The sequence below is a fragment of the Argentina silus genome (assembly GCF_951799395.1).
Source record: "Argentina silus genome assembly, chromosome: 9".
NCBI lineage: Eukaryota > Metazoa > Chordata > Actinopteri > Argentiniformes > Argentinidae > Argentina > Argentina silus.
The window spans coordinates 4,670,581-4,679,010 of NC_139663.1; the positions used below are offsets into that span (position 1 = coordinate 4,670,581).

At 44.4% G+C, this 8,430-nt stretch overlaps 1 long non-coding RNA gene across 1 annotated transcript in view; it reads left to right on the top strand.

Moving 5' to 3' along the window:
• Nucleotides 1-4,619: 4,619 nt before the first annotated feature.
• Nucleotides 4,620-8,430, top strand: part of LOC310810018 — a 52,807-nt gene continuing 48,996 nt past the window's right edge. The window contains exon 1 of the long non-coding RNA XR_014554419.1: nucleotides 4,620-5,285. This is a non-coding gene — a long non-coding RNA (uncharacterized lncRNA). The remainder of the gene's footprint in view (nucleotides 5,286-8,430) is intronic.

Sequence of the window (8,430 nt, forward strand, 5' to 3'; positions counted from 1 at the left end):
TTGTGCTGTAGTGAGAAGCACATACTGTGAGCAAGAGTTGTAATTCTCAACCTGAGGATTTGATAGGATTATCTAATAATGATATATGTGTCAACTTCTCACATAGGACAAAGGAAACTGTAACCACAGAATTAGGTCATTTACTGCCAGTCAATTTCTATGTCTTGATTGGAGGTGGGAGCTGTCAGTCATGGTATGGAATGGCAGCATGCGTGTAAAAGATAGAGTTATTGGGACTTAGCCTGGGGTGCCTGCGGTCAGCACAATATGTGTACTATAAATAATTTGTGTGTGTGTGTGTGTGAGCGAGTGAGTGTGTGCGTGTATGTGCGTGTCAGGGTGTGTGTGTGTGTGTGTGTGTGTGTGTGAAGCGCAGCTACACACTCATGGCTCAGGGTTTCCTCTCCTGCGAGCGTCTGCAGTCAGAGCACAGGTACAATAGGCAGCATTGTTCGGCAGGCAGGCCCATGCGTGCCGACTCCCCCCTCCGTACCTGAGCACAGAGACAGGTGTATTTCTCCTAGTCACGCTATAACCTAGCCACACTCCCAGCTGCCTGACACCCAGCCCCAGCCTGCCGGCATCACACGCTATGAATATGGCAAGGATTAGGACTCCTGGATCTAGGTGTAAGACTACAGTCATAAAGATGCCATCTATGCATGTTGTTTTTGTTACAGCACCACAAATGTACCGTTGATGATTCAGCGATGCAGCTTGACGTTTACGAGGTTCACCCTTTGACATGAAAACCCAATAAACAGAAACGCTCGCAGGTAAATATTGAGGTCAACAAAAGCTGGTGTATGAACTGTATGATGGCACCAGGGACTATTACTTGTGCATAGAACAGTCATGTGGCAGAAACCCAAGTATGAGCATTTTGACAGTGTCAGGTAATGGGAGGCCTGTCCAAATAAAAAAAATGGCAACTATTACTTTAACCCAGGCCTGCGAGTTGAGGCCAAGAGTTCATTTAATGTCTACTAAGTGGTAAAACATGTTTAAGTAAACATAGGACCGCTGGTGCACAGTTGAGCTTGACCTCTTAATGTGTGTGTGAGGTAGTTGAGGGAGCCAGTCGAGGATGGAGGAAGTGATTTAGCCAAAACACTGTGGTTCACGTTGATCGAATGTGAAGAATAACATGGTGGCAGGGAGGGGTGGGGGAGGGGGGGAATTGTTATTGATTATGCAGTTTCCTCTGTAAGTGGTTCGTCCCTGGAGCCCTAGTCGACCCTATGGCAACAGTCTGGAAACAGTCCAACTTCATCAGTTTCAATCAGTTTCAAGAGTCTCATCGTCCAAGAGGTTATGTCCTAACCTGGACATAAACCCCATCCACAGACCATACACTATAACCAGACTAGAGACTTAAGTCTTACTGTGAAACCCCTGCAACGATCTAATCTCTGACACAGTCAGACACACCCTACACAGTAGTCTTGATGACTGATACACAGTTGATTCATCACCTTCATGAACTGTATAAAGCTGATTTCAAAACTTCCGTGTGACCTTTTATTTATTCATATGCGGCTTAGTGGAGCCATTTCCCACAGAAAGGCCAGGAATCCTCACGGAAGTCAGTATATTGGCTGAATGTGAGATTACACCCGCTGCCAACATGGAATACAACCTCAGGTTTCCTGGCTGATATTTACGAAGCAATTCCCTAACGGATGTAGAAATAACAACACCTTGAAAAACAGTGGGCAAGTAAAGAGGGAGAACGTTGTTCAGCAGGCTGACAGCTAGCTTGTGTCCAGAGCAGGGAGAGCCTATGGTTGATATGCGTGCCTAAGGTCTACACCATCAGACATTCTCTGAGAAGTCTCCATACTGCCAGTTGCCCCCCATTTCAGCAAAAGACTGACCTAGTTGATGAGTAACTATAGCATGCTAAAACTAGCTTAGCCTCTATCCTGCTCCCTCTCTCTCTCTCAAGCGTTCACTCTCCTGTCACTAAGGCTAGGCCCTGGGAGCCACATAAGGAAACATTTGTTCCCGGGGTGCTTGAATGGAGCCTTGTGTGTTGGAGGTAGCCAAAGAGATACAAGGGCTGGGACATCTAAACAGTCCAAAACAAGAGCTGTGAATGTGAAGCCCCTCTGTCTGAGAGCAGTAATGAATGTCCTCTAGTCTTAATCAGTCTCAGAGCTCTGCTGGGCAGAGGCACAGGAGAAATGACTGACTCCATTGTCCTGCTGTACTTTTGTATGTTGAGGGGAAAGGTTTGGGATTGAGGGGGTCATCAGTGCCAGTAAATATTAGATTTGTTTCAATGGCAGTGGATGATCTTATGTCTCTTATGTCCTACCATGGGCTCGCACAGGCTAGAGAACAGTTCTGCCATGAAAGCACTAAAACTGTCTCTTTCAAACATTTCACTTTTGCCTTGATGTCGAGGTATGCGGAGCAATTTGTTTGTGTGGCGGAGAGATCAGATGTTTCTCTTCCTCTGGTCAGACTGATTTCTCCTGGTTTCTCTGACGCATTCCTTCTTTTCCTCCCATCTGTGTGGAGAGTTTTCAGATGGCCCTCTCTGGATATGATTACTGTGTCGGTCCAAACTGGAAAACATTTGTGTGCACATTAGCGCTGAGACACACACACACACACACACACACACACACACACACACACACACACACACACACACACACACACACACACACACATGCACACACACATCTACAGCATGGATATGTTAGAAGGTTCTACATCACTGTTCATACTGTCTGAGGGAGAGACTGAGAGAGCATATCATCTATGTGAGAGCATAGTATACTGTAGTACAAGGAAGCTGCTGTCACTAATGACTGTTTGTGGATACATGTGAGAAAGTTGTCTAATGAGACATGACAGGAAATATTTAAAACTGACAGCATCACTTCCTTGATGAGCAGCTACAAGGATGTGTCCATTAATCCCAAGGTAATGACATCATGAAAAAAACATAATTTGGCCTGGCTATGAATAATACATTGCTATTCTTTCTAGTGACTGCGGATTTATTTTTTGCTCATTATTGAATCTGCACCTATTGTACACCAAGACACACATCCAAAACATAGCACCTAGGCCGAATAAATATGTGAAATACCTTATTTCACTTTTCCTCTAAAGTAAAAAAGGAACCCTTCACAGCAGCGGTGGCTGAGGAATGCGAGACAGGAATGCCGTTGAGTTACTATAAAGGGGGTTTGATCACGGAAAACAATGTCTTTGTGTTTTCCTTCCCAGCTCTAGTCACGCAACGCTGTGTGCACAACCCTCCAACTATTTTTTTGCACACCAAGAAAGCGATCAAGTACCTGCAATTGACAGAATCGCGTGCAATTCAGGTACTCCAGGATTGCGCTGGACTGGCGCCAAACTGGGTGTGTGGAAAAAAATGGACTGGATCTTTTAGCAGCTCTGCTTCAAATATGCAACTTTTTTACTTACTGTATGCCTATAAGGAAATTAAAAGCGGAAAATACATGTCTTTATGTAGTATGTGTCGTAGAATTATTATTCTTGGTGTCGAAACATTACTACTCGAAATGCATTAGAGAAAGTAGTGAAAAACACCATCATTATAGATCTGTTACATTTACTTGGATTGGCAATATACTGTATCACACTTGCTCTTTATTCTGGTGGAGTTATAGGGCCTATGACGAATTAGACGTTTAGCCTACGTGTCAATATGAGTAGAAGAGGGACGTTGTGATACAATGCACAGTTGAGGTAAATTAGGCAAATGCGGGCAGACTGTCTTCTGTAGTTACAGATGACACATGGTACAATACATTGCAATAAAATGCGATACAATACATAACAATAACTTTTCCATGAGGGAACTTATTTTGTGGAGTGGTAGCGTACAATTGTCAGCACTAATCCACACCACCTGGGTACAATTCATTAATGGAAACATATCAGGAAGTGTACTGTTTTGAAAATAATATTAATTACTATGCAGAAAGAAAGGGTTAGCTGTTGTGATGTGGTGTTCAATCTGTAAACAGTGAAGTGAACACTGATACTTGAGGGAAATACTTACCCGTTCCCTAAAATCCATTCATTGTTTTCATGCGTAAAGGTAGATTCCAGAAATAAAAGCAAGCCTGGAGGTGGTTAGGACATGAAAGTGAGGTAAGGAAGACAAGAAACTCATTCATGGGAAGGTGATTCAAAGAGCCGACAGCCCTCGATCTCCCAGTAACGACAGCATATCATTATTATTCACTCAACTGACCTCAGGAGCTCACACGCTATGTCACAGCAGCTTGATGTACAGTGGATGAGTGTCCAGGAAATGTTTTCATATTACAATTTTAGAATATGATATAATGTGCAGGGGGAATATGCATATACATACACAAATTATGTAGACGTAAGTCATATCATCCACTCTTCTTTAAATGTCATCTATTTTATTTATGTTACACTTGATCTATAATGCATGGATAGAAAAGTATTTTGCCCAAGGGTATTCTTCAGAATTGCATCAAAGAAGAAAAAAATCACAAACTACATTTACCATCGTGCTTTGTTTCGTTACGTCAGGTGAGCCTCGCATGTGGTGCGCTGTACTACACCAAGCATGGCTCAGAGCAGTTTCGGCTCTCCGGGAGTACAGTTCATGTGAGTGTGTGTGGGACGCCGCGATCTCACCCAGGGAGCGTTGGTGTGGTCTCACACTGGATGGATTGTCAATCAATGAGGATACTAGAGCGTCACATGTGGGTTTGATCATATCGATTATTCAGTTCCCTTTATAACAGGATTTTATACAAACCTTTATTCCTTGGACATACTCAGAGGATTCATATCTTCCGTTAGCGATGGATAACACGTGGGGAATTGTTATTGTATGCAAAACTGGCTACATTTGACAACATTTTATGGATTATATTATACATCTTATAAGGATTGCTTTCCTGGATACAGTGTCATGTTTACGGCGGGTGTATGTCCAGTGCTTCCCTGCACGCCCAGTCTCTCGCCACCGAGAGAGGTCCCGAACGGGAATTCCTGTGGTCGGACAGACACACCGGTGTATGAATCTCTTGGGGATATTAGTCGCAGTCTTCGCTTGCTCAAGTCTAAGGTTGACATAAGAGAGACGGGCAATGCCGTGTTACTACGTTTTTGGGTGACTTAGCAGGATTTTTTGAACAGTGCAATGGGAATGGATAAGAGCATCCGCCATGGGTTGGATTTTCCAAGATTTGTGTGTGTGCCCATGTCTGGATTAGCCCATTACGCACCACTCAAGGATCAATGGCTGACAGGTACGGTGGGATGCTTAATATTTTTTATTAGGCACATATATTGTCTAGGTAATACAGATGTTAGACGTTTAGCTCAATGATTAATGTTTTCAAAAACGACCAGCGACAAAGTGGTTGGCGAGCATCCAGTACTATTGCCGAGTGTTCCGAACGAGAAGTGATGTTTCCGAAGATGTCAAAACGAATTAAGCAGGTCATGGGTATAGTTCAATTCTCCAACATCTTCAAGTTCAACCATTTTCTAGTTCACCTGTTCAACAGCACTGTGGGTAGGCTACACTCGTTCCGTTATTTCACTCTCACTCTGAAGCTGCACTGCGAGACAGCGCGCACCTTGCATGACATGAAAGTCTGCCATTCGTACTATAAAATGCCTCAGCGTCTGACTTAATGTCAGAATTTTACACACACTGCAAAACCATATTTGTTCATTCATGTAGGCCTATGCTTTGTAGATAGGGCAGTAGGTCTTCTTTGAGTTGAAAACCTGTTATAAGAATGTGCCTAACGGGGCTCATACACCTGCGCTCGGAGAGGGGAGAGCCAGGTGTGCTGTAGATTCAATAGGAGATAAGGGAATAAAATGGTGTTCAATGCTGGTTGGTGAGTGACAGGTACTGTACAGGAATGAGTGCCACAGATCGATGAAGGTTTATTGTCAGCCACGGCAGCCTGTCACCTCAACCTTGGCGACTCATGTGTGACGACAGGTATGTGCAGGTAGTGTCAATTGGTTTCCATGGCACTGCGTAAAGAGAAGCCTGCATGGAACTGTCATTACAGGAGTACAAGCATGCTGTCAGAGCATTCAGAAAAGTAATCGTGTAAAACTCGTTAATTGTTATAACATGGTTATAAATGACATATACATCTTAAATTCATCCTTGATCATCATAGGTCTATCACTTTATACCTCAAACCAGGAGCAATGCTCACAACAACATTTCCGTTGATTATCTGCAATGGAAGATGCATTTCCAGCTAGAATATCCACTCAGTGTCACTTTCAATTCAACTAATGACTTTGTCATGCAATCCTGGCATGACTATTTGCTCTTTGTCCCACTGCCCCCTCATGACTGCATGTGGATATTATGATAGCACAGGACATGGGAAACTGTTTAACACAGCATGAGAGGGTGTGTGTGTGTGTGTGTGTGTGTGTGTGTGTGTGTGTCTTAAGAAGCTTCCTCCATCCTAAAGCATCTCATCTCTTGCCCCCCCCCCCCCCCTCCTTCCTCCAGTTCCTTAGCAGTAAAGAATTCCATCTATTGTTGGGACCGGGGACAGAGCCCCCACTATATGCCTGTATACAGCACACAGAGCACAGAGCAACCCCCCCTTGCACCCCCTCCTCCATTAAAATCTTCTCCAAACAAGACCCCCTTTCTCCTCTGAAGAGGGACCCTCTGTCTAACGCCAAGTGACTCTCATGGCCAGCATTGACGGTGGGACACTTGCTTCACAAAAGGAGCTGAAGTGTCAAATAAACTCGGTCAGAGCCCCCGACACACAAGAATTCCTTTATCTGCCACCCCGGGAAGGAGACAAAGACGGACTTTGTGTCAGTGAGCAGGCCTTAACAAAACAGTGGGTCTTTTTTACTCTGCTCCCTTCTTCTGCCTCTTCTTCCTCCTCCTCCTCTTGTCGTTTAAACGAGGGAGAGGGATGCATGTCTGTTTACGTGACCTCACTCGTCCAGCATCTGTCCTGCACACGGTTAACCTCGCCCTGCGCAGTGTGGGCCTGAATGGTAGAACACACACACACACACACACACACACACACACACACACACACACACACACACACACACACTACACACACACATACACTACACACACATACACCACACAAACACACACACACATACACCACACTCAAACACACACACACACACACACCTCTTACCCTTTCTCTCTCTCTCTCTCTCTCTCACACACACACACACACACACACACACACACACACACACTTTGCTGGCAGGTCTGCCCGTCAAGACTCAAAGCAAGCAGAAAATTTCAGGAAATCTTATTTTGGGTGGTTGCGTTTCTCGACTCGGCCCATAAATGCTCAAAACGAAGCTGAAAGCAGTAAAGCAAGAATGTGCTTTCTTGCAGAGCTGAAGGAGTTGGCTATGGTGTCATATGATACGCTTGTGGTGAGCCGCATAGGAGAGGCATACACGACAGGGTCAGACTTGGTTAAGTCTGTATTTATTCTACTCAAGCTTTCCTTGAAGTCATTCTCTCATTACTGAACATCGATGAGGTATTTACTGGACTCATTGCAAACCCTTACCCCATAAAAAAAGGATGAACATTAACAATATTACATTTTTAACATGGAAATTTATAGTGATATTATGTTTTTCCTTACACTAGTAGTCTGTGAGTTTATATTTGGGACATACACCCAATAATGCATCAGACTACAGACAAACAAAACTCACATTAACACCAACACACAAATGACATTGCCGAACATACACACACTCCACAGTAGTGACCTTGTTGTGCAGTGATTCTGTGGAGTATTGTCCTTAAAGCCTGCTCTGTATGAGAAAGTCTCTACAGTCCTGGAAAATGACCTCATCTCCACAACACTGAGGGAACATTCACACAATGTTAAAGTCCCTGCATCCTCACCCAACTGTAGCTGTCCCAGTGACAGACGTGTGTATCAGGACCCAAGGCGTGCTGACACAGGCCTGCAGGAGAGCGATAGTCCCCAGCCATCACAGTTTACAAGGTAAACAGATCGCGTTGCTGCGGTCTTGCGTGTTAATGGTGTGTTTATGGGCTTAAGCTGAGTGGTGATTTATCTTGTCCAAACTGAAGGCTCACCCTGGGCCCTAGCCTGCCCATGCTCAGGCTTTGGGCTGGTTGTGTGTGTGTGTGTGTGTGTGTGTGTGTGTGTGTGTGTGTGTGTGTGTGTCTGTGTGTGTGTGCGTGTGTGTGAGTGTGCGTGCGTGCGTGCATGCAGGTGGCACCCTGTGGAACATGACCTCCAGGTGAACTATCAATAGGTATCATGGCCTTTTCCAATGAAAGGGAAATGGAAAATAGGGGAACACAAACATTTATCATTCATTAATTACATAATGATGTGTACTCAAACTTTTGGACAACTCAATTTGATCTCC